Genomic DNA, 26,396 nt, shown 5'->3' on the forward strand with positions numbered 1-26,396 from the left:
TCGCCTCCAAAATGCAGTGAAATGTGCATTTGTTTTCGCAATGTTCGCGTGCCCCAAAAACGCCGGTATAATAATGAACAATGTGGTAAAGCAAACTCTTTTTAATTAGTAATAGTGCTTTTGTAAATATTCTCGTTATTAAATGTGTAGTATCGATTAATTAGGCTTATTTTTCTCTAAGTACAAACCCCTATAAAACCAAACACATAAGGAACCATCGCCGTGAAGTCTGCTTGCCTATATCGAAGGAAACTCATTTATAGTCCATGGTCCTAAAATATTTGGTACTGTACACGCACGGGGAAAGGAATTTAATAAGCTTTCTCCCGAAGAATTGTTGGAGATCAGTCAAAAGTTCCAACACCTACTATTTGTAGTATCTTTAAAAACCAAGAAACCAAAAGCTTTTTATTTAAGGTTTTCGGTATTATTTGGAAATTATTTTAATCGGTTAATAGCCAATTTGTTATAACTTGTAACAGACTATTTTGATACGTGTGCAATTTGACCGCTGAAATGGTTTACCCTTTGCAAGAAAGAAACGAAATTGTAGGTTTATACTACAAAAATAATAATTGTGCAAGAGCTGGTGCTAACCAGCAAATCATAAGTATAAGATTGAACTGATACCGAAATTTAGAGCAACAGGGTCAGTTTTTTTATTAAAAAAGTAACCGACAGGGACTTGTAAATAACGAAGCAATTCAAGTAGCTGTTTTAGGGCAAGAAGATTTTGATCATCGTCTCGAATTTTGCGAATTAATGACACAATGCATCATTAACAATCCACAATTGGTAAACAATATTTGCTTTTCGGATGAATGCTCATTTTCATTAAATGGTTTGGTGAACAGACATAATTTCCGGTACTGAGCTAAGAGTGATCCACATATTGCATCCTCAAAAGTTAAACGTATGGTGTGGTATCCTACGTGATCACATTATCTGACCCTTCTTTATCACTTGAAACTTAAATGGTGCATCGTAAATTGAGTTACTTAGGCAAGTGGTTGACCGTATTAGAACAATAGTAGAAAATGATGATAACCTTTCTGAAGATTTGGTTGTATTTCAACATGATGGAACTTGTCCACATTTTGCTCTACCTGTGCGACAATTTTTAAACGAAACTTTTCCCGCTCGTTGGATAGACAGAAGAGGACAGATGATGGATTGGCTACCTAGGTCACCGGATTTAACACCTCTAGACTTCTTCTTATAGGGATATTTAAAAACAATAATTTATGCTACTCAACCAGAATCTCTAGATGATTTACGACAAAGAAAGAGGATAAATGTCGATAATTGAATGCAAACGTGTTAAACGAAGCTAGAGAAGAATTTTAAAATAGATTGTACTATTGTATGGTAGTGAACGGTGAATGAATTTTGAACAATTATTTTAAAAAAATTTGGTAGTGAAATGTTCATTCTAAATGTTTGTAATAAAACTGTTAAACAAATATTTTTTCAATCCATTTCATGACCGAAATCTTTCAATCAAAATGTTCTTATATTCAGTCAAGTTTTTTTCAGTCGAAAAATATTGCCCTTTAGCCGGCTTCATAGGGAGTTTGACCTCCAGTTTTTTTAATAGAGCTCTATGGTAAAGGCTAAAGTGTACATCCTTGTTTGACTCCTTTTAAAATAAACATTTTTTTCGGTGTATTTTCAACTGTTTACGACCTATTATCGTAAATTTACGATTATTTGTATTTCTAAGAGACTCCATGCATGTATTACAATAATTAAACATAAAAATCGCGTGTACATTAAAACTATGAGAACCGTTGGAGCACGTTTTTTCAACTTTCTTCCCAATATTGTACTTCGGTATTATTTTTAGCGACCGTAATGGATCTCATTAAAAATACTGTTATAGACAAAATGAATAATGAATGAAGGTGTATAAAAAAACTCGTTGAATCGTTCAATTACAGTTTTTTTGTAAACACTTGTTTTGCGGGTGATGGCACTCGAAACGACAACCGTCTGTCTTAAAATAGAAATGTGGTAGACTCCTCCAAAAGTGATTTATGTCTGTTAGTCACAATTTTCTCAAAAATCTTTTTGTTTTAGAAGTATCTTATTTAAGTAGGTTTCTTTTTTGTGTATTCATTTTTTTCTCTTCTACTCTGGTAATACTCTACTGTGGTTATAGGGTGTGTAGAGTAAGTATTGGTAAGTAAGTGTAACAAAGAGTGTCTTGCGAAAATAGTTAGTTACCTGCTCCAAGCAGATATAGATTATCTATCTATATTCCGTTCTTTTACCTCTTGCCGTATTGCTAATCCATTGGTCAATCCGATACAACAGCGTATTCTATTCTACAGTACATTCAACCAACTTACACCGCTAAACAATTAACGGAATTCACAGAAATCCTTTCGTTGTAGTAAAAGGCACGGTAAACTGCACTGGTGTTCTCCATAATGTTTAACAATTTGCTAAATTTTAGGTTAAAATAAATATATGTGCCGTTAACCCGTTGTTCATAGTTTTGCATATTTTGTTACATTTTTTAGTAACTAGTATTCTTGCATACATAATGTTATTTAACGTAAATTTCTTTCACCTGCTTCTTTATTTTTTTTTCTGAAACAAATACTACCGTGCTAAGGATAATTTATATTCAAAGTAGATATACAAAGTACTAAAATATCACTTTTAATTTTTGTTAAAAAATACTTCGGAGTAAACTAGAACATTTTGTCAATTTAAATAGTGGTGGTTAGATTGACCATATGTCTGTTAGAGTATACCGTTTTTGAGACGTCTGCAATTACGGGTTAAAGTTAGAGTTTTGGTAAATATATTTAACTTTTTATTTTCAAAATGATAATACTTGTACTAAAAATAAAATAATTGTGGGAAACATTTTAATTTGTTTTGTGCGGTTTAGAATCATTTCTAAACTTTTTATTAAACATAATTAAATTACAATCGGCATTCCTAATAATCATTAGGCTAATCTGCTTCATGTGTTTAGGATCTTTGTAAGCGGTTATATTATATTTTACCTCTCAAGCACAACAATTAGAAAGTTTCTGTCATATTGATCTAAACTCAGTATTTTGTAATTCAAACGTGTAGTTTCAAGTGACCATCATGCCTAAACGTAAGTTGGATATTGATGAATTAATTGCAAATGTGCATAAATACTTTACCATGGAAAGAGAAAATGGTGGACCTTTAAAGTCATTATCATGTATAAATCAGCGCGTTTGTGACGCACTCGGGATAAGTGAAAGTAAGCTAAAAACTGTAATAAAGACTGTCAGAGATTCTCAAGAAGTTCTTACTGTGACATTGTAGAGTTTTATATTTAATATCTATATAATAGTATAAATTCTGTTTTAAGTTTTGTATTTAGTTGTTTCAAAATATAGATGTGTTTGTCTCTGTTACATTGTCAGGTAAAAACATTATTGTTACATTACATGTTATTTCTAACTATAATATTTCAAGATTTTTTGTCGTTGAACAACGATTTGTTTACATTCAAGCCCCCAAATATTCCGGTTGAGGAAGAGGTTCTTAGAAAAAATATTGCAAGTCAGGTATTCAATTTTTCTAAAACGTAATAAGCTAGGAATATTACAAGGTTGTCGACGAGCGAGTGTCGGGGGTAGATTGTTTGTTTAGGTTCGTAGACCACACAAACTGGCTGCGGGACGTGAAGGGAAATTATTTGGCGTTGAATTTGTAAAATCTAACGCAAGGGAGTCAAGCAAGAGATTTCAGGCGAGAAAGACGTTTGTGCAGTACACCGGAACTGATGAAATTTGGAAAATGAGTATATAGGATGTCCCACCAGCTTTGTTGTCGTTTGCCTGCTTGATCCAACCCAATTTACGTCTTAGATCGTCGTTCCTGAAGTATGGAAATGGTTTCCTTTGTTCCTGTGGAGAATTTGTCCGGTTAGTTTCAATCCCAGAGATGTAGCAAGTTTCTTTTTTTAGTGAAATAGGTGAAAATAAGGTAACATTCAATGTATTAATTTTTTCCAAATTAGATAGACATTTTTTTGCTAAAAGTAATAATTGCTTTCATAAGGATTTGTAATAATTAATAAATTGTAAATTTTATGGTTTAACTTAGCTGTCATTTTAATTGTTTTTTTTTAATTTAATGTTAACATATGACAGCTAGCTTTATTTGTTTTTGATATTTATTTGTTTTATTTGTTTAAAAAAAAGGTTAATCTCTGTGCGGTAAAATTTGTAAGTTTTTGTAGTATCTCCGAGTTTGCAAACAGGCAACACATGTAAGTTTTTTTTTGTAATTTTGTATTTTGCAACTTTTAATAATTTTTGTGCAATCTGTATTTTTGATAACTGTTTGTATGAGACAAAAATAAACGTTTGATTTGTTTCTGTGATTAATTTTTTTGTTTTTATTTAGAGAAGTCTCCTAACCCTTGTATGTATTCTTGATAGGGAAGAAGAAATTTTCTCTTTTTCCAGCAGGAAGTTTTCTTCGAAGCGGCGTCCGAATAAAAATAGCTAGAGGTAACCTTGTCTGCCATATCTTGTTTCGTTTTTGTTCCAGTAAATTTATGTAAGTATCCCTTTGTTTCATTTTTTGGTAGCTACCCCAATCTGACACCTTTTTCGTTCACTTATCCACGACACCAGCTCTCCAGCTAATCCCTGAGTGCCGTTCGCATAAGTAGCGTTTATTTTGCTTGCCCCATCTTCACCCCCCATAGTTTCTATCCCCAATTTTCTACCCCCATAATCTTACCCTGAGGTAGGCAAAATATATAATCGTTACAACATGAGTATCTTCTTCTTCTTCTTTTGGCATCATAACCCTGGATGGGTCTTTGCCTGTCTGGCTATGTCCTTCCATTCAGATCTCTCTTGTGCCCTTCTTCTCCATTGTCTTATGTTCATTGTTTTCAGGTCGTCTTCCACGTCATCCAACCGTCTCGTTCTGGGCCTTCCTTTTTTTCGCCTTCCTATGGGCTTCCATTGTAACATTTTCTTAGTTGTTTTTGCATCGCTTTGTCTCTGCACATGTCCCAGCCATGACAGTCTTTGACTTTTCACAAATCTTACAATGTCATAACCTTCATTTAACTCATTAACCTCGTCGTTTCTCCTGATTCTCCATGTGCCATCTTCCTCTTGTACCGGGCCATATACTTTCCTCAGTATTTTTCTCTCGAATGTCCTGAGTTGGGCTTCATCTTTTTTCGTCATTACCCAAGTTTCACATCCATAGGTTACTACGGGTCTAATCAGTGTTCTGTAGATAGTCATTTTGGTTCTAATAATTTTTGTCTAATAATTTCGATGTCATCAATCTTTTATTAGCATAGTATGTACGATTCCCGCTGGAAATACATGCATTAATTTCGCTACTTACGGAGTTCTTCTGATTGATTTCTGTGCCGAGATATGTAAAGGCATGACAACATGAGTATCACGAAGACAAGAAAATAATGTTTTGTATCGAATGCGTGAAAACAATCAACATGTCAGTTTAGATACTGGCCAAAATAAGAGAAAAACAAGTTTCTGAAATTAAGAGGACTACTTTTATGAATATACTACACTTAAATCTGAAAATGCAACATTCGTACACTTAGATGAGACCTAGATATTTGCAAAGGGTGGAATTAAAAGAATTTGGCAAGACGACACCATAAAATCAACAAAACACACAGATAGCGAAGGCAAAAGACATATCATTCTTCATGAAGGAGGGAAAGAAGGCTTTATGGAAAACGCAGATTTGATTTTTTCTTCAAAATCAAAATCTGCTGATTACCATGAAAACATGAATGCCGATATGTTTGTTAAATGGCTTGACGAGAAACTGTTACCTAGTCTGGGTGAACCATCAGTTATAGTTTTAGATAATGCACTTTACCATTCGGAGATTTTGGAGAAACAACCAAAACTGTCGTGGAAAGTACCGAGCATAAAAAATTAGTTAGTAAAAATAATATCAATTTTCCGGAATACGCCTTCTAATCAGAGTTACTGGAAATTTCGATACGTAATGAAAAACCAACAGTTTATATAGTTGACCAAATTGTATAAGTTATGGACATCAAGTACTACGGTTACCGCCGTATTACTGAAAGTTTAATCCCATTGAACACATCTGGGGTATATGTAAAACGTATTATGATAATCACGTTCGATGCAGTGGATACAGTGACTATGCAGTTAGGGAAATGTGGCAAGAAGCTCGTAAAACTGCAATTCCAGAAATATGGAACAACTCATTGCAAGACCTACTTCAAAAATCACGGAATTTTGACGCTTCCCTCTTTATTTATTTTGGAAACGGTTTGTTTGATTCGCAAGCATTTTGCATTAAACATTTTTCCCGATAGACCTGATCATGGCTACTCAATTAGAAATTCGGATTGTAACGTTTATTTACCGATCCCGTCCACTCAGCTAGTAAAGAATTCTATTCTATATAGTACAAAAAAACTTTATAATCACCTTCCAAGAGAAATTAAATCCGCAACATCTTTCATTAAGTTTCGTAAGATGACAAAAATCTATCTCTTTGAAAGACCATATTATTCAGTTGACGAGTTTCTTGGCATGTATAACAAAGAAACAAAATTAGTATTGTTTATAATTACATTTGGGTGTCTCAAGCAGTGGCTACAATTTGTCTCATTTGTTGTTGTCTGTACAAATTATGTAAGTGATACAATAATTTTACAAATTTAAAATTGTATTGTTCTGTTTTTTTATTATATTTGTTTTTGTTTTATACTTTTTGTACTTTTTGACTGATTTTTTTAGCTTTGTCCATAAAATTGTTCAATAATTTTCAGTGACAATAAAGCATATTTTTATTCTATTTAATTCTATGGATTAAAACTGTAAATGAATGTGAAAAATTAATAGAAGAGTGGTGGATCCGGGAAAATAAAATTAGTGAAATTAATTAAATAATTATAGATTTACAGAATGATAGTGGTAGTGAATTTTAAATTTAAACAATCAGTAAGTACACTATTATAATGTTATTTACAAAATAATTGTACAGCAGATTAACCATTATATTTATACATTCATTATTAGTCATATAAACAATATTTAAAATTCCATTTGAATTTTGGTCCTTATTTTATACAAATTAACCCTAACTGATAATTCAGGCAAAAATATCCTAAACAAAGTAAGTAATTAAAAAGATTATGGAGAACTCCAGTGCAGTTTACCGTGCCTTCTACTACAACAAAAGATTTTCTGTGAATTCCGTTAATCGTTTAGAGGTGTAAGTTGGTTGATTGTACTGTAAGTAGCAGATCCATTAGATTTTAAATTATTACGTTAGCTTTCTTGTCTTCTGGCCAAGATTTGAACCATCGATCCACTAGATCATTCACAGTGAATGCGATTCGTTTCTTTATTGTACTTATCCTGTAAATATTAATCTGCCTCGTGTAAGCGGTGAATAGGTGTCTGTTCTATTTAGGTATCTTTTCTCTATTTTAACACCGTTTTTATCATTTGCGGTTATGAAACATGCAGTTTTATCAATAAAATACTTTATTTAATATTTAAAGTTAATGTTCATTAATTTTTTTATTGTTTCAAATGTATTCAAAATTGGTCATAGCTTTGAATTTTATTGTTTATAAATTCAGATTTTGATTGAATTTAGACTGAATAGATAAAGCTGAGAACTAACTTTATTCCATTTCGATTCCGCGGATCTTTAATAGTGAACAAAATTAATTAAAGGAATATTCAGAATTTGAACGATAGAAATTTGGTAAGTTAGTTATTATATTTTTTTCGTATAGAACAATCAAGTTAGTAAAAATTAAGAATTTTTCGTCATAACTACATAAAAAAGCATTTAATTTATTAATGTTTGTAAGTATTTTGAGAACGATTTCCGAAGTGGACATTGAAACGTTAATAAACTTATTTTAAACTTCAGTTGTGGCTAATTGCAAATATAGTCGGTTCGCTATATTTACGCGGGTTTCGGATTAACAAAATTATGCTAATGACTCATTGATAACCAGTTGCAGTAAACGACTTCCCAGAAAATTAGGTAAAAACTGCATTAATGGTCATATTTTAAAATACATTAAAATAACATTAGGGTAGGTATAAATTTGTTACAATATTGCAGTTGAATTGATTCTTTGCCAGTGTTGACATTGTATGTTTGGTGGAAATATTTAAAAATGCCTAGACGTGTGTTAGATGTAGATAGTCTAATTTGTAGTGTACATAAGTATTTTACGGATGAAAAAGAAAATGGCGGTCCTTTAAAATCGGTAATGTCTGTTCAACAACGCGTATGTGATGCTCTAAGAATTAGTGAGACCAAACTAAGAGGAGTATTACAAAATCGCAATAATGAACGGCCGAAAGAAGATCACCGAAAAACTCGCCTATCATTGAAAACGAAAGATATTCCAGATGGAAAAAAATTTGAAATTCGTGATACCATTTATCGAATGCGAGCCAACAAGGAACATGTGACCTTAAATACAATTCTCTCGGAATTAAAAGATAGAAAATTTGACGAAATTGGCAGAACAAGTCTATGGCAAGTGATACATAATTTGGGTTTCAAATTTCAAAAGGAGGATAACAGAAAAGCCCTTTGTGAAAGAAGTTCTGTTGTGCATAAAAGAATTAACTTTCTAAGAAAATATTCTAAATTAAAAGAAGAAAGGGCAAATTTTATATATTTAGACGAAACATGGATATTTTCTAGGGATGCAACCAAAAGAATATGGCAAGATGATAACGTAAAGTCTATCAAACATACTGATGGAGAAGGGAAGCGACACATAATTTTACACGCAGGAGGGAAATCGGGTTTTATAGAAGGTGCTGATTGAATATTTTCATCTAAATCAAAATCAAGTGACTATCACGATAATATTAACAGAGAAATGTTTGTAAAATGGTTACATGAAAAACTTCTCCCAGGTTTAAGTGAGCCCAGCGTAATTATTTTAGACAATGCACCTTACCATTCTGAAGTATTAAACAAAAGTCCAACGAATTCTTGGACTGTTAATAAAATTAAAGAATGGTTGACAAAGGAACATATACCATTTACACAACATATTTTAAAATCAGAATTATTACGCTTGGCAAATATCCACGCAAAACCAAAAAACTTTGTTGTGGATGAGATTATTGAAAGTTACGGTCATCAAGTTTTACGTCTGCCACCGTATCATTTCCAGTTTAATCCCATCGAATATATATGGGGAATAGCAAAACAATATTATGACAACCATATTGGGCCTAACGGTTATAGCGACGACGCAGTTCGGGAAACTTGGCGAAAGGCACTTTCAATTGTAACTCCAGAAGTGTGGTGCAACTGTATATTCAAGTGCGAGAAACTAATAGAAGATTGTTGGACTCGTGAAAATAAAATAAACGAAATAAGTCCAATCATAATAACAATTAATGGTGATGACAGTGAGGATGATGACGATTATGATATTTTTGATGATAATGACTGATTTTCATTTTTGTTGCCAAGTAAAATTTTTTTATTTTTCATTAGAAATTCTCTCCATGCAACAAATATACATAGACCATATTTTCTGTGTGAAGTGTAATATAAAATTATTATTAAGTTTATATTAGCCACATTTGACTCCATTAATGAAGTAATTCCTATCCTACACCTATCCGTTAGATCATGCTTCGATACAATAATCTAACATATTACTCGAGATTTACAGCAGCCTCGACAATACATCCATCTCAAATTCTAATTATATTCAGTTAATTTAATTTTGAAGAACACGGTGGTACTTACGACGTACGGTACTCATTTATAACAGTAGTTTTGATTGACGTATGATATAAAAATGATGCGCCAAATCTCTACAAAAACAATTTCAGTCACTTGGGATACGTTCGTGAAAAATGAATGGCAATATGAACAAAATTAGTAGAATAATTTACGCAACAAATAGAAAAATTGAAATTTTTTTAATGAGTGAAGGAACTGTCAGCAAAATAGACATTTTATATGTATGTTGCATACAATATTTCTTCTACGTCGCTAAACCAATAAAATTGTTTAAAACGATGTAATAAATATCGCATAATAATTTTCCAATCTAAATTTTTTTAAAAAAATTTAATTTTTGTTTTATATTCTAGATAAATTTAGTAAATTTATCGAAGCACGCAGTCGAACTCATCATCAAATCACCGTAGCATTCAACAATTTAAAACAATAACTTGAAGCTCCTAAACGATTTGGTTAATGGAATTATGTAATGATCCTCCTATTATCAATTTCATATGCATCAAATTGCAGTTGGTGGTTATTGAAGTTCTAGGTCGTGATCGGCCTAGAACACAGTTTGGAAACTTGGCCTGATTCTGCTCCAAACGATTAATGGGCTCTATTGGGTCAACCGGTCGCGTTATTTAAAAACCATAAATATCAACAAAGACTACAGGCGATACAGAATATCGATGCTATACGATTGTGTGCTTATAGAATATAATACTGAGATTTGGTAAAATCATTCGGACATCATGATTACTTTGAATTAATTAATGAACTGTATTAAAATGTCTCCTTTTAACACACACACAAACACATACACACTCTTGTGTAATGATGATGTGTCCGTAACACCATCAAACTAATCTGGATTCAAATTAAGGAATATGTTGCATTTTCTTCCATAAAAATTGTTCTACCAATGGTAAGGTACCCAAGCAATCTGGTGGTGATCATTCAGCTGTTCTATTGTATTTGTATAGGAGCGTTCGCCATCCTATTTGTCATAGTTTTCGTATGGCATAAGGTCTCATGGTATAATTATGTACTCGGATAGCCAATCAGCTCTGAACGTGTTGATAACTCCTATCAAATAACAGAGCTGCACAACAACTTGTTTTAAAGCACTGAATGAGTTGCACGCTAAACGTAACAAAGGCGTGATTACGTGGGTGCCTGGGTATTTCGGTATAGAGGTAAACAGGTGAGTTTCGGACCTGAATCTTTTTTTCTCAGTTTCGTAAACTGAGAAATGTAAAACTGATATACAGAAGTGATTCCTTGACAAGATGGAGCGGATTATTATTAGATTAGGAAACCAACTATTTGCTTTTAGTAAAAATGGAATTCGGGGGGTAGTAGAAGTCCTCACAGGTCACGCAAACCTCACTAGATACTAAAACATTGGTGTGCTCACCCAATCAGCAATGGTTCCACTCTTACTAAACAGTCCTCAAAGAGGTAGTGACGTAGAGCAAGCTTGAGAATCTTGCTGGTTTTAAAAAACTGATAGGGCAAGGACAATGGGTCCAAGGCCTGCGTCCAGCCGCCCAAGGGCAGCCTTTACCAAAAAATGTCATGAGGACATTGCAAAAGCAGAATACGATGACGAACGTACGAAGACCATTAATGCGATTTTGTAACTCGAAAACGAAATTTCGAACAAGAGTTAAAGATTGCAAAAAACTCGACAAAGTGTGTAACAACTAACAACTGCTTTATTTGAGGCAAAATAGTGTTGAAAGCAGTCTCGATATTGCAATGACAAATGTATAAGGGTCTGAGAAAACTCTTAAAGACAAGTTACGTCGAGACTTGTCGTCGAGACTGTTCTTATCACAAGTGGACATGCTTATTTTTGTACTCGATATTTAACCTCCAATTTTTGTCTATATCAGAAGAGCTGAGACTTGTCTAGTTTGATATATAGTAGAAAAGTAAATACTGACTTGCTAAAAAATGAGTGCGCGACACATTGGACCGATGATGAAATTGTGTAATCCAAAAATGTAGCTAATTTTTGCTTGCTTAACTGAAACTAGCAAACCAAGCGTAACCATTGATCTGTCATGCACCGTAATTTTGAACTGATGTGGATTCTCCGATCGTAACTCATTTACGAGAGCCGAAACAGCTCCCAATTCGATACGACGATCCATCCATTTTCTCCCCCAACACTTATTTTGTTTTTCACCTTTTTTTTATTGACAGAACAATTAACAACTGTGAGATCCATATCTATCTTGGGCCCCATTTTCTTATGAATTATTTTGAGTCTTATGTTGATATTTTCAACCAATAGACTAAGATCTGAGAAGACATCTGCCTGGATATGTTTTTGTTGAGGTGATAGAATTTCTAAACCTTTTGTTTATGTTAATAAAATCAATTTCTTATGAGCCTTCTTGGGTGTAATTTAAAAAGTGTATTCGTTACATCCATATCTGTCTCTTGGCAGAATTGGATCAGTCTTTCTCCTCTTTCGTTTCTTATGCCAAGACCATATGACCCCACGACATTCTCGACTGTACCTTGTGCTATTTTGGCATTGAAATCGCCCATGATAATAGTTAGTTCATGTTTTTTGGTCAGTTTTAGAGAGTCTTCTAGACGTCCTCGTCTTAATTTAATTAGTTCCATTCCCTCCGATATTATTAAGCTAAGATTATACACAATTCAACAATCGAGAAACAGTAAATATAAACCCATATGTTAGCAATATGGAAAGCGGCACAAATTAACGACACTCGATACGAAACCGCTGAAGGGTTCACTGGGCACGGCCCTGGTGATTAGTTTCTGATTTCGAGAGTTGTGCAAACCCAAAAGAACCAAGAAAAACCGAACGTCTGAATCTGAATGTGTCCACACACTCCGTAAACGTTCAGTATCCAACGGCAGCTTCGTGTAACGTAGATCGCGTCTATCTTGGCTCGCCTTCACCAACGGAGTAGTTAAAGGAAGCTGAAAATAAACAAGAATACCCCACTCGGTTGTTAGTCCGATACAAATAGGTGTGGGGTGGACAGTAATAATTAGACTTCGGCAAATATGCATATTGCATATTTTGCATATTGTGCATATTTTATGCAAATATTTCATATTTTGGCATATTTGTATAAAAGTTTGCATAAAGTGCATAAAAGTTCAGATTTTTATACTGTATTTGAAAATTTTTAAACATACCAATTTATTTCAATTCTTGTATAAAATTTTGTAGTCATTTTAATCAAGAAATGATCTAAGTACGTAATCTCTACAGGTACAAAACATTTACAATTTCAAAGAAGATCAATTTAAGTAGCCCTCAACATTCTTAGAAAGTCTCGGTCACTGAGGCATTCAGTTATTGGATAATCGCTAAGGGTTCGCTCATTTGCATTTTATGATCTAATCCCCAAATATATCTAAAATTTATTGTATCTTAACAGCAGGTAAACGGCTAATAGTTTTGTTCCTAATTTAGGGATTTTCCAAAATCTCCCAGTTTATTGAATTAGGTACCTAAACATTTCTAATTTGATGCTCAGATTTGTAAATCATTTTTGTTTTGATATTCAAAGCGTAAACACTCGTTGTGCGTAACAAAAAGGAAGATTGTGATTTTATAATGCCTAAAACAACCAGTGCTTCAACTTGGATTAAACCTTATAAAGAGCTGTCTATGGATATGGGAAAAATCTACTGTTCAGTCTGTGGCAAAATTGTAAGTATCTAATATTTTCTATTAAATATCTAATATTTCATACATACAGGGTGTTTCCAAATGACACTTACAACGTTTGACTGTAGATACTTCTCGAAAAATTGAACAAAACGATATAGTTAATGAGGGGTCAAACTTATTTACTTTTCGAGATACAGGGTATTAAAATTAAAAAAAATTAAATTCTTTTAGTTAATAACAACAATAACTTTAAAACCAATAAACGTATTTACTTGAAATTTAGTACTCGTAGGTTGTTTTTAAATGAAAAATAGCTTCCTTTAGTGAGAAAAAATTGTCCATGGTACAATACAATGGTGTGTATTTAGAAAAATTTTTCACCTTTACTTTTTTTTATGAAGTCAGCTATTCTAAAACACAATTATTTTTATTGTAATTGAATTAACAAAAAAAAACTTTTGTTGAATTTTAAAATAAGTTATATGATGTACTAATGGTTAGTAACAAAAACTAATTTGTGGATTAATACTGCATTTAAAACACTTAGCGAGTGTTTTTTTTTCCAAACCAGTTATTTGATTAACCAAAAACACCTTGTATATTTTTATATTTTAAAGGTTGGGTTAAAATAAAGGTTTTTATTTTTATTTATAGATAGCATGTGAGAAGAAATTTCAGATAGACCAACATGTGAGAACTGCTTCACACATTGCAAAAAAAGGAAAAATAGGAGGAAAACATCAAACTTCAATGGCTAAATGTTTCCAATCTACTTCAAAAAATTAGATGAGCAAGAAACTTTTAATGAAGACTTGTGTCGCGCATTAGTGTCTGCAAACATACCGCTTTCAAAATTAGCAAATGTAAATTTTAGTTCGTTTCTAAAAAAATATTGCAAACTTAATGTTCCAAGTGATCGGTCTCTAAGAAGAAATAATGTGAACGGGCTATACTCGTCGGTGTTAATTAATATTAAGGAAGAAATTGCAGATAATTATTTTTACATATCTGTAGACGAAACCACTGATTCCTCAGGAAAGTATATTGCTCATTTATTGATTGGTGTTCTTAAAGAAGATACCTTACCAAAATCTCATCTTATTTCATGCCAGCAACTTGAGAAAACAAATGCTTTAACAATTTCGCGTTTTATACAAGAAACATTAGCAACTTTTTCTCTTCCGACAACTATTCCTTCTAATAAATTACTGCTTATTTTATCGGATGCTGCTCCTTATATGGTGAAAGCAGGACAAAATTTAAAAATATTTTTCCCAGATTTAATACATGTTACTTGTGTAGCGCATGGATTAAACAGAGTTGCAGAGGAAATACGAAAAAAGTTTCCTCTCATAAATACCATGATATCCAGTGTCAAAAAAGTATTTCTTAAATCTCCTATAAGAATTCAACTTTATAAAGAAATGCTACCTAACATTCCTCTTCCACCACAACCTATTTTAACGCGATGGGGAACATGGTTAGAAGCAGCTAATTTTTATGCAGATCATTTTGTTAAAATAAAGAACATAATTGATACGTTAACAGATGAAAGTTCCCAATCTCTTTTGGATTCTAAACAAACTTTTCAGAGTAACTTGCTTCAACAAGAACTTTCATTTATAAAATCAAATTTTAGTTTTGTTCAAAAAACAATTACTCAGTTAGAATCACCAAAACTGTCATTGTTCGAAAGTACAGCATTAATAAAAGAATTTGCGTCATGTTGTCGGAACGTTAGAGGTAATATTGGAAAAGATATTTTAAAAAAATTTGAAGCTACTATGGAAAAAAATAAAGGTTACCATATTCTTTCTGAAGTAGTCAGTGTTCTAGCTGGAAATATTTCGGAAACAATTAATTTAGAACCAAATGTTTTGGTTAGTTTGAAAAATGCTCCCGTTACATCAGTTGATGTTGAACGAAGTTTTTCCATATATAAATATATGTACTCAGACAGAAGCCACAAGTTTTTGTTAGAAAATTTTGAACACCACTTGGTCATTTATTGTTACCATAATTCTAAATAAGTTTATTCATAGTTAAAAATGATGTAGTTACTTAAAATAAATGTAAATCTTAATGAATAGTAGGAAATATTTAGTTATGTACACTTTTTTTTTTAAATAAAATTGTTACTATTTTACGATTTTTTTATTTATTTGTATGCATATTTTGTAAAATATTTGCATATTTTCGGGTAAACACGTGCATATTTATGCGCATATTTTCTACATTTTTATTTGCATATTTGCCGAAGTCTAATTATAACAAATGCATTATGTAAATAACAATAGATAGAATATTCTATTAAAATATTGTTTCATTTATTGCAACGATTTTTCCTCAATTTTTTTCGAATTCGTCGTCTAAATCTATCGTACTATGATATATTCGCCAAACACTACATTCCTACTACTCTTTGAACTGGCATGGGTATTTTTCGTAGCGTTTGATGGCAGTGGTAGTCACAATCACCATCAAGTCGATGCATAACTTATCGGTGCTGCTCGGGTCAAGTGATGTGATTCCTCTCGGTGGGTTCTTTCTGCGTTTTTAAGTGAAACCCAGTGATCGAAGACGTCGAAAAGTTCGAGCAACAGGTAAATCGTTTGTGGAATTGATTTGATGAAAGAATGCAGGCACCAGGCAGGCAGGAGTGTCTATCTACACTGTCGCCGATTTCCTGCCTTTTGCATGCTTGACCGTTTACAGAATACCGAAGAGCTGGTACTATAAAGAATTAAAGAGAGACAAATCTTCTATCTTGTGATGATAACTCAAGTAGTTAATTGTTTTTAAAATGATTTTTATCGTGGTAAAAACCCAAGTGTTACATTTAATGTAAGATAAAACAAAAAGTTTTTGTTTTTCATGTCAAGTATTTTATTTGTAGATCTTTTGAGTTGTTTTGTTCTTTCGATCTGGTTTGATTATTTTATTAATGTCAATTTCGTTTTGTTTTTGATATGCACACTGAAAACATGGATTTATAATCATTTCTCTACAACTGTCTTATTTATTTTGTTAATTATAAGAAAGAGTCGATGGATTAATTTCGTATAAAAATACTGAATAGATATAGTTATACAAATCGGTATTGAACATTGAGTAATAAGGAGTTTCTTTCTTTGAAAAATATATCTGGGATATTATATGTGAGTTTGTATCTCGTGGTTAAGATCGTTTATAATCCAGCAACCAAAATATTGGAATCTGTTTACGGGTTCTATCTTCTTTCTTCTCTCGTCTTTCCTGATTATAGCATTCAAAAGTTCTTCATTCTTCGTTAATTCACATTAACGAAGTATTCATTTAGATTTTCAGGGTTTGGAAGAGGAAATGTGCTGTGTTAGCTTATTTCGAAGATCGTTTATTATGGACCAAGTTTCTCTCGCAACATTTTTATAGCTGTCCAGACAATTCTGATAGTATATTTTTTTAGCTGTTTTGTTAAGTTTTAGATTGAAGAGTTTCATGTAAACTGGTATACAGATTTTTAGCTACTAAATGGCTACTAAATGACACAATAACTTGCATTTACCTCAGTTACATTTTGTTTCAAATAACTTATAAAAACCGTGATAATGTCCAAACATAGCTAGTGCTCCATCTACTTCTGCCAATATACATACATACATGATCGTTTAACAATCCAATCCAACAACCAATACCTTGGATGTTGGATTACCCAAAATCTGGATCCATCCTTCGAAATTCGATGTAGAATTGAACAGGCAAGAAACTCATTTCAAAAATTCAAGCCTCTATTATCCAATAACTCATTAAATTTGGAAATCCGTGAAAAGTTTACAAGATGTTACGTGTGGTCTGTACTTTTGTATGGATGTGAAACTTGGACTTTAAACGCCGATATCATGAATAAAATCGAGGCGTTTGAGATGTGGTTGTATCGAAGGATACTAAAAATTCCATGGACTAGCAGAACCAGAAACGAAGAAGTTCTTCGAAGAATGGGACATCAACGAACTCTATTAAATATTATTAAGAGGCGTAAACTAGAATATCTTGGACATATAATCAGAGGACCAAGATATGAGTTCCTTCGGCTAATTCTCAACAGTAAAATCGAAGGAAAGAAATGGATAGGACGGAAGAAACTCTCTTGGTTGTGGAATTTGCGGCAGTGGACAGGTTTGACAGCGGACCAATTGCTACACGTAGCGCAAGACCGAGATCAGTATAACAATATTATAAGCATGGTAGTCGCCGACGTTGCGTAGGGATATGGCACTCTAAGAAGAAGAAGATGATCGTTTCTCTTCTATCGTTACCATTCTTTTCTGTTCTTGCCAGGATTTACCTTTATTTTGTAATATCTCTGCTATATCGATGTTTCACTCTTTCATTTGTCTGCTCCTTCTGTTTTCCCTAGTGGTTTAGCTTACCACACTTTTTTCTTTTGCCTTTTACTGTCCATCTGTGTTCTATGACCGAATCATACTAATTTTTTCTCCTTTATTGTGTCAAGCAACGGTTTAATTTTATGTATGCTTCTTATTTCTTCATTTCCGAGTTTGTCTGTCTTTCGTTTTTCTGAGACATTTTATCTGTGCTGCTTGTATCCTACTGTGGTGTCTTATAAAGTCCAGTTTTCTGCTCCGTATGTCAACGTTGGCTTGTATATTATTTTGTACATTTTCATCTTCGTGATATTTCTTTGTTGTTGAACTAGTCTGTTGTTGAGATCGTCCTGAATGCTTCCTATCATGGGCGCCCATATATCAAAATCCAGGGGGGGGGGCAAGTCAACTCAAATTTGATTGATTACCATTACCATTAATTGTCATTTTGATCCATACAACTTAATAAAAACTAAAATAGCCGATTGCAAAAATGCAAAAATATAAACATGATTTACAAACAGTAAAGAAATACCAGAAAAGTAAAAGTAATCTTAAACAAAAAATTATTAACAACATATTTTATGGTATGACTTTATACATACAAATTTTATTATACAAAATTTTTTATGTAGGAATAAAAAAATCAATTTTAAGCAAGTATGTTAAAAAATAATAATAAAAAAAACAGGTACTCTGAGATACGAAATGCAACACAAGCAATAGTGTAGTTTAAATAATATGTAAGTAACCTAATATCTGAATTGAAAAATTTCTTTTACTAGGAAATTAAAACAAATATTCAAAACTGTACTACTTTGAAAGGGTTAGGGTAGGGTGTACACCCTTCTACTACCATGCTTAGCCGAAATTGCATAAACAGTCAAATGTGTGCAATCTTCAAATACTTCGCTGGGTGCCAACTTATTTATATTTGACATTAAAAATTTGTACTATGTTGTAAACAATTGAAGAAATTTAATTAAAAATTTATTTGTTATAATTTATTATAAAAAAATTTTCAAAAAACATTTTTTTTCAGTATGTATTATAATTTATTGAAACGAATAATTTCCCAATAGAATCTAAAATGGTAAAATGTTAAACCCAACAAAACGTAAAAAGTAAACTTGATATTGAAGGCTAGTGCTCTGTATCTTGTGAAAATAAAAACTGAAGGTTTCTGGGCTTTTGTCCAAACTCATCTATTACTTTTTTAATAAAATTATTTCGATTGTTTCTATGAACGCTCATCATACATAGTCCATCTAATCTTTGTTCACTTATAGTGGACCTAATCCAGGTTTTAACCCTTCGAAGAGTTGAAAATGATCTTTCAATCGTGCATGTAGTGGGAGGAAGGCACAGAGAAATTTCTATAGCTTGGGCTATAGCTTTATAGCTGGTTAAAATGGTCTAGTAGCTCTATCATTGAAATATCTTCTACATCTAAATTGGTTTGATTTTTCCAATAATAGAGCCACAATGATGCCTGTTCTTTTAGATTAGTAATTTTGTATAAATTATTTATGATTTCTATTATTTTGGCGAGGTCTTCTTCAGTTAATTTTATTATGTTTTTGGGATGCAAGTTATATAATAACACACCAGGATTATTGTCTTCTGAAAATCTGATACCAAGAGAACTAATTAAAGAATCTAGGTACGGAATAAATAATGACACTCTAAAAAAGTCTTCAGCGGAATTAACCGCATGGTTTGACCGTTGTGTTTGCTTTCTAGGAGCGATTCGTGGTTTTTCAAGGGTAATACTTAGAGATTTGGCATCATTTGTACTCTTTTCAAAAATTGTTTTAAAAGTTGTTTCCGCTTCTTGTCTGTGCTTTGTTATCATATCAAGAAATAACTGTATATGATTTTTTACTGCCAGCATATCTATTGATTTAGTTTGTAAAATGTTTACTATGGGTTCTAAGAAAGAAGAATATTTGGAAATCAAATTTAGGGAAATTATAAAAGTGGAATCAGATGTGGCACATGAAAGCTGCTGTGCTCTTGATCTTGTTGAGCAATTAAATTTGTTATCTGCTATTATTGTTTCTAAACCATTTTTGATTTCATTAAAATTTTCTGAAAATATTCGAATAGATTTGTATTTTAATGACCAGCGAGTTTCGGATAACAAAGGCATGTTTGGTGCTAATCGCCGTCTCAAAGTACTATCACGAAAAAATTTGATGACATCTTTAATAATTCCCACACAATTCTGAATTTCTCTAACAGTATTTAAATCATTAACAACCAGATTTAATTTGTGTGAGGCACAATGAAAAAATAATGCTTTGGGATGTTTTTCTCTAATTACTTTTTGAACACCACCCTCTTGACCAGCAATAGTCGCGCATCCATCAAATCCCAACCCCACCAATTTTTCCACATTTAAATCAATTTTTGAAAGAAATATTAAAATTTCGAGTGCTATTGATTTAGCATTTAATTCATTTAATGGTACGAAACCCAAAAAATCTTCATGAATTATATTTCTGTTAACTGTTTGTTTTTCAACATATCTCACCCCAATAGATAGTTGTTCGACTCCAGATATATCTGCAGTCTCATCGGCAAGCAAGGAAAATGCGATTGTGTTTGGATGGTTTATTTTTTCGATAATTTGCCGTCGAACAACTAAGCCACATATATTTATTAGCTCATTTTGAACTCTATGTGAAGTATATTTTTTGGTATATATATATATATATATATATATATATATATATATATATATATATATATATATATATATATATATATATATATATATATATATATATATATATATATATATATATATATATATATATATATATATATATATATATATATATTATGGTAGGTAGTTTCTCGCCACAATATGCGTAAATAATGTATTTTTTTTTTTAAATATACTTACATACATACTGATTTTTTAAATAATATTACTAATGACAGGGGGGGGGGGCAACTGCTCCCTCTTGCCCCCCCCCTATGGGCGCCCATGCTTCCTATGTTATTTATTACTGTTCCCAGCTATTTGTACATGTTATTTGCTTTATTTTTTGTTGATCTATGATCTATCACCACTTCGATTAGGTGTTCCATGCCGTTTTCCTTGTTATTTTCGCTGTCTGTGTCCCCTCTTTATTTACATTTAAGTTTTATTTTTTGCTTCCGAGTTCCATTTTTCTTGATCGTATTCCAGTTTTCTTGCTGTTTCGGAGAACTATGCCATCTGCAATTACGCATATCTCTGCATTAATCATTTGCATTCTTTTTCATATTATACAATATTTTGTAAAGGTTTTCTTACAGTGTTTCACTGTCTCATCTATTACATTTATAAAAGTACTGGCCTTAAACTACCTCCTTTTGTAGGGGTGGAGAGTCTGCAGATTTTTACCAAATTTTAGGTATATCATTGTACCTTAAAAAAGTAGCCTTTGGTTTTTTTTAGCCTTCTAGGTGTACCTGGGCCTGAGATATACCCCTTAAAAGGGTCAAAAATAGTCCTTTTTACAGTATATTTGAGGAGCTATATCTGTGAGCTCAGTGGACTGATTTTTAACTCACGTTATCTCATTTTTTTTTGTTATAATGTCAACTTTGTTATGTCAAAAAACAGTGGTTACTGATATATTAAATGAGTTTTAAATACCTTTCAAACGAGCACTAGCAAGTTAAAATCCATCTGGTAGATTCGAAGATACATCTGTTTAAAAATGGTCAGTTTTTAAAAAATCGCATTTTTTCTCATTTCTAAACTGATAGTTTAGTAATGTAGTAAGCATTTAAGAAGCCTTTAGGTGGTTGAGAATTAAAGTTATGGCAGTTTTAATTGTAATTTTACTCTGAGGTAGGTATTAAATACGTGAAATCTCCGTCACTGTTTTATGATTTTATATTGGATTTTATCTCACGTGGCAAAAAATTTGTGCTATCAATCATTTTCAAATGTACTATAGTATTAAGTATTATATAAATAATAGTATTTTTTTGAGACAGCCTTTAGAATAGAAATGAGTTATATATAAACCTTTATTGGCCTTCAAAAGTATGTGCCTATATTAACAAAAATGTATTGGGTATCTCACAAACGGCTAATGCAGTACAATAGATGTTTTATTATATTAAACAGATACATTTTTGACTTAAAACATGTAATATAGAACTCTGAGTGTTCGTTCATTTTAAATTTTAATAAAGACACCACAAAAAACTGGTCAAAATAACGTGTTTTACCTTAAAATCGTTTTTATCACCACTAATTGGTGCTGAATCATAGTATTCTGCATTTCTAGTTGTAACTGACGAATCGAATGAATTGTAGGCAGTCCCAATAAAATATAATTAGTCGGGAAAAAGTACCACCTTCTTTAAATCAGCTAATTGAATTTTTAGTACGTATAGTAGGTGGATCTATAATAGATATTTGTAGTAACGGTTAACTAAGCTCTCTTAAAGGGATTTCAAGAAAGAATATCGTGATTTTGAGATCAGAAATTTGAATTGTAATTCATACAATTTTTATCATCGTTGTTATCCAGTTTTAAAAAGGTGTATTGTTTTGTGGTGTATTGGTGGGAAAAAGCACTTTGTTTTTGTTAATTTTTGGTTGTTTTTGAACAATTTCTTCCTTCAAAAATGCAAATAAAACAAAAAAATTTGTTGTTGACTGTTTTTTGTGAATAACGCCAGTGTTGATTCAGAGATCATTACTTATCACTAGTAAAAATGAATATTATCCCTGGAAATCAAAAGAGGAATTCAAATGCTTCAACAAATTTGATAGGAACATTGCTGAATATATTTTTTTAGAAAATCTCCGTCACTGTTTGATGGTGTTATATTGTCTATAGTCACATCTTGTACTATAGTCACATCTTGTATACCCCAATTTTCTTACATGAAGAATTTGAGAATAGAAAAGGAAAACTTCGGATGAGCTGTGGTAACTATAAGATAAAAAGATAATTTTTTAAGACACTTCTTCTTCTTCACGTGCCATATCCTCTAAGAAGGTTGGCAACCATGACTTTAATTGTATTTAAAACCTCTTTATCTTTTCCCATTCTTCTCGACATTCGTGACTCTATCCACCCAACTTATTCTTAATATCCTTCTGTAGGCCCATAACTCGAAGGCTTCCAATCTATCCGAAACATCTTTCTTTAAAGTCCAAGCCTCCAACCCATAAAATAATACGGAGAACACGTAGCATCTCAGAAGTCTTATCTTTAAAGAAATTGAAATGTCCCTGCTGCAGAGTACTTTTTTCAGTTTGTTGAAAGAATTTCTTCCTGTCCTATTCTTGCCTTAATCTCTTCTGTGTACTCAATATTTTCGTTAATTATTGTACTCAGATATTTATATTTTTCAACTTTTTTAATTTGTTCTCCATGTTTTGTTATGTTTTCTTGGCGCTGTTGGGCTTTTGTAATTACCATAAATTGTGTCCTTTTTGTGTTTAGGGACAGTCCGTTTTCTTTACTGACTTCTACCACTCTGTCAACCATTTGTTGTAAATCCTCAAGACATTCCGCTAATAAAATATTGTCGTATATTGTTGATTCGTATTGAATCGTATATTTAAGACACTGGATGAACCTTAATGAAATATAAGTGAAAATTCAAAAAAGGTCTCTTTTCTGTTTAACAAATTTATAATATCAATACCTAAACTTCAAAACCTCTCAATTGTTTAAAAAGTCACAATTACCTTAAATAATTTAGGTGAACTAAAATTTAGTAATTTTTAACTAAAATCGCATGGAAAAATTGTGACTTGATAAAACAAAAAAAAAATAGGTATTATATTATTAATAATATTAAAAGTAAAGCTATTGGTGATGATGGTATTAACATATTAACGCTGCAACTGTGTATTCCCTTTCTTCTACCGTATATCACACATATCATTAACTTTTGCTTAACAAATTCAATTTTTCCGACTAAATGGAAACGGGCACATGTTATATCGTTATCGAAGACTAAAAATACAGAAAGCATGAATGAATTAAGACCAGTAAGTGTACTGCCTACATTATCTAAAATTTTGGAAAAGGTGATTGATATTCAGTTACAAACGCATTTAAAAAATAACAACATAATCCCTATGATGCAGTCCGGTTTTAGGTCCAGATATAGCTGTCTTTCTGCTTTATTAAATATTACAGATGATATTTTTAGAGCTTATGACCAAAACTAAATATCAATTCTAATTCTTCTAGACTACTCAAAAGCTTTTGATACAATTAACCATAATTTGTTATTCTCTATTTTAAAATATATTGGTCTAGAAGCGAGAGCAGTTGATCTAATGAAATCTTATCTTTCTAATAGATGTCAAGCAGTAAAACTTAATCAAAATATTTCTTCATTTCTAGATCTTAATACTGGTGTGCCTCAAGGATCTATATTAGGTCCAATTTTATTCTCTATATACACATCTAATTTTCCCTCTGTGTTTTTGTCCTGTTCACAACATTATTATGCAGACGATACCCAACTCTATATGTCATTTTATCCAAATGAGTGTGATCAAGCGGTAAATGCAATAAATCATGACCTTCTTTAGCTGCAGATTTTTTCTCAAAATCATGATTGAAATTTAAAAATGAAAGTTTAAAATTGAATACATCAAAAACTTAGGGTATCATTGTTGGGAGGAATCTCCATAGGAAAATATTTTTAGAGAATTATGCCAATCGAATTATCTTAGGAAATGACAATTTAATTTTTAGCAAAAAGATTAAAAGCCTTGGGGTTTGGTTCGACGAAGATTTAAGGTTTACATATCATGTAAGTATTTGTTTACAAAGAGCTTACTCCGTTTTAAAATTACTGTATCAAAGCCGTAATTTATTAAGTAGGGCCACAAAGTCATTATTATGTAATGCTCTGGTATTATCAAAATCAAATTATTGTGACGTGCTTTACAATGCATGTCTCACTGAATTTGATTCATGGAGAATACAGAAATTGCAAAATTCTTGTTTGCGTTTGATTTTTGGCATCAGGAAATTCCAAAGGATGTCATGTTTTCACCGTAGTCAAGGGGCTAAATATGAAAAATCGTCGGAAACTCCATGCTTTATGTTTTTACCATAAAATCATTCAAGAGAGAGTTCCACCATACCTGTACAATCGAATAACTTATAGGACGGACGTTCATAATCTTAATCTTAGACACAAGAATACCCTCACTATACCTAAACATACAACATGCTTTTTTAAACGTTCATTTTCATATTCAATTGCTTGCAATATTAACAGTTTGTCCTACAATATTAAAAATCTGTCTATACCCTGGCCGCTTAAAACATGGAATCCAAGGTCGCATGATCACTCAATGCAAGCATCGACAGGCGCTCGAAACTAGACTTTATGGGAAACTGTTTACACCGTCATTATTTGTGTCATGATACTATAACTTAAATGTTTTATGTATCACGATTTGTGTTTCACTTTCGCTGGCTGGTGAATTTTGTGAAAATGTTTAAAATTAATGTAAATCAATAACCTCTAAAAAACGGTATAAATATATTATAGCAACATTGTTAGTTCGTTTTTGTTGAGCGGTGTAAACGTGGGAAAAGTGGTAACATAGGAAGAGGAATATTTAAGAGTGCGTGCCATTCACATGATCATTCCATCTTTTCAGCGGCTCAACTATAGAGTCAAGTTCAAGAGATTAATTTATGAGCAGTTGTTAGCTGAAGAGTAATTTAAAAATTTAAGAATTAAAAAAAATAAATAGTTTATAATTTCTAAATTTAATATGTACTTAATATTTTTATGTTTTATTGTAAAATACAATTTCATTATTTACATATAGTCTATCTATCCTATTTTCGGGGGGTTAGGTGGAAGAACAGTTGTGTGCCGCTGTTACACAGTGGTACACAAACTGAATCGCCCTACTGATATTATATTTCATTGTAAAGAAAATTTAATCTGTTGTTATTATTGGTGTTGGGTATCGCCACATCAATAAGTGTTGTTTGCCTAGTAATTTTATTGACTAGTATGAGATCCGGTCTATTATGGGCCACTGGTTGGTCTGTAAGCACAGTTCTTGACGTTCTTTATAATCAGTACCGACAAATGCCTGGCAGCCACCGGTAAGATGTTGGATGGTTTCTTGGGCTTGGCATCCATATCGGCATTTGTCATTTTGGACTTGAGGATCTTTAACAATATATTTCAGGTAATTTTTAGTTGGAATAACCTGATCCTGAATGGCAAGTAGGAAACCCTCAGTCTCGGGAAACATCTTTCCTGATGTCAACCAATAGTTCGACGCTGTATTGTCGACATATTCTTGGCTGACCTCATTAAGATGTCGCCCATGCAGAGGTTTACTCATCCAGGCGCGCATTTTGTCTTGCTTAGTCAGGTGGTTTATGCGCATTTCTTGATCTCTCAGTTTAAGCGGCGTCGTATCATCTACTGCGCAAATTTCTCGATGTAAAGTAGATGTCTCAGCCTGTACCTGAAAATATGTTCTTAAATTAGCAATTTGTTTATCCAATTGCTCACCTTATTATTATTATTATTATTATTCGTCAATTTACTGCTGTTAACAGTTTTTCTCTCCA

General features: G+C 32.2%; 1 protein-coding gene across 3 annotated transcripts in view; it reads left to right on the forward strand.

Moving 5' to 3' along the window:
• LOC140448697 (beta-1,4-glucuronyltransferase 1-like) overlaps positions 1–26,396 on the forward strand; it is a 142,638-nt gene that overhangs the window by 8,027 nt on the left and 108,215 nt on the right. Inside the window, exon 1 of one of the 3 annotated variants that reach the window (XM_072541808.1) lies at positions 7,677–7,758. The exons of 1 other annotated variant lie outside the window; for it this stretch is intronic. The gene's annotated coding sequence lies outside the window, so the exon portion shown is untranslated. Of the gene's footprint in view, positions 1–7,676; positions 7,759–15,884; positions 16,042–26,396 lie in introns of those variants that run through there. One more of the 3 variants, XM_072541806.1, reaches the window with a different exon arrangement.

Source organism: Diabrotica undecimpunctata, chromosome 8 (genome assembly GCF_040954645.1).
Source record: "Diabrotica undecimpunctata isolate CICGRU chromosome 8, icDiaUnde3, whole genome shotgun sequence".
Classification (NCBI taxonomy): Eukaryota; Metazoa; Arthropoda; class Insecta; order Coleoptera; family Chrysomelidae; genus Diabrotica; species Diabrotica undecimpunctata.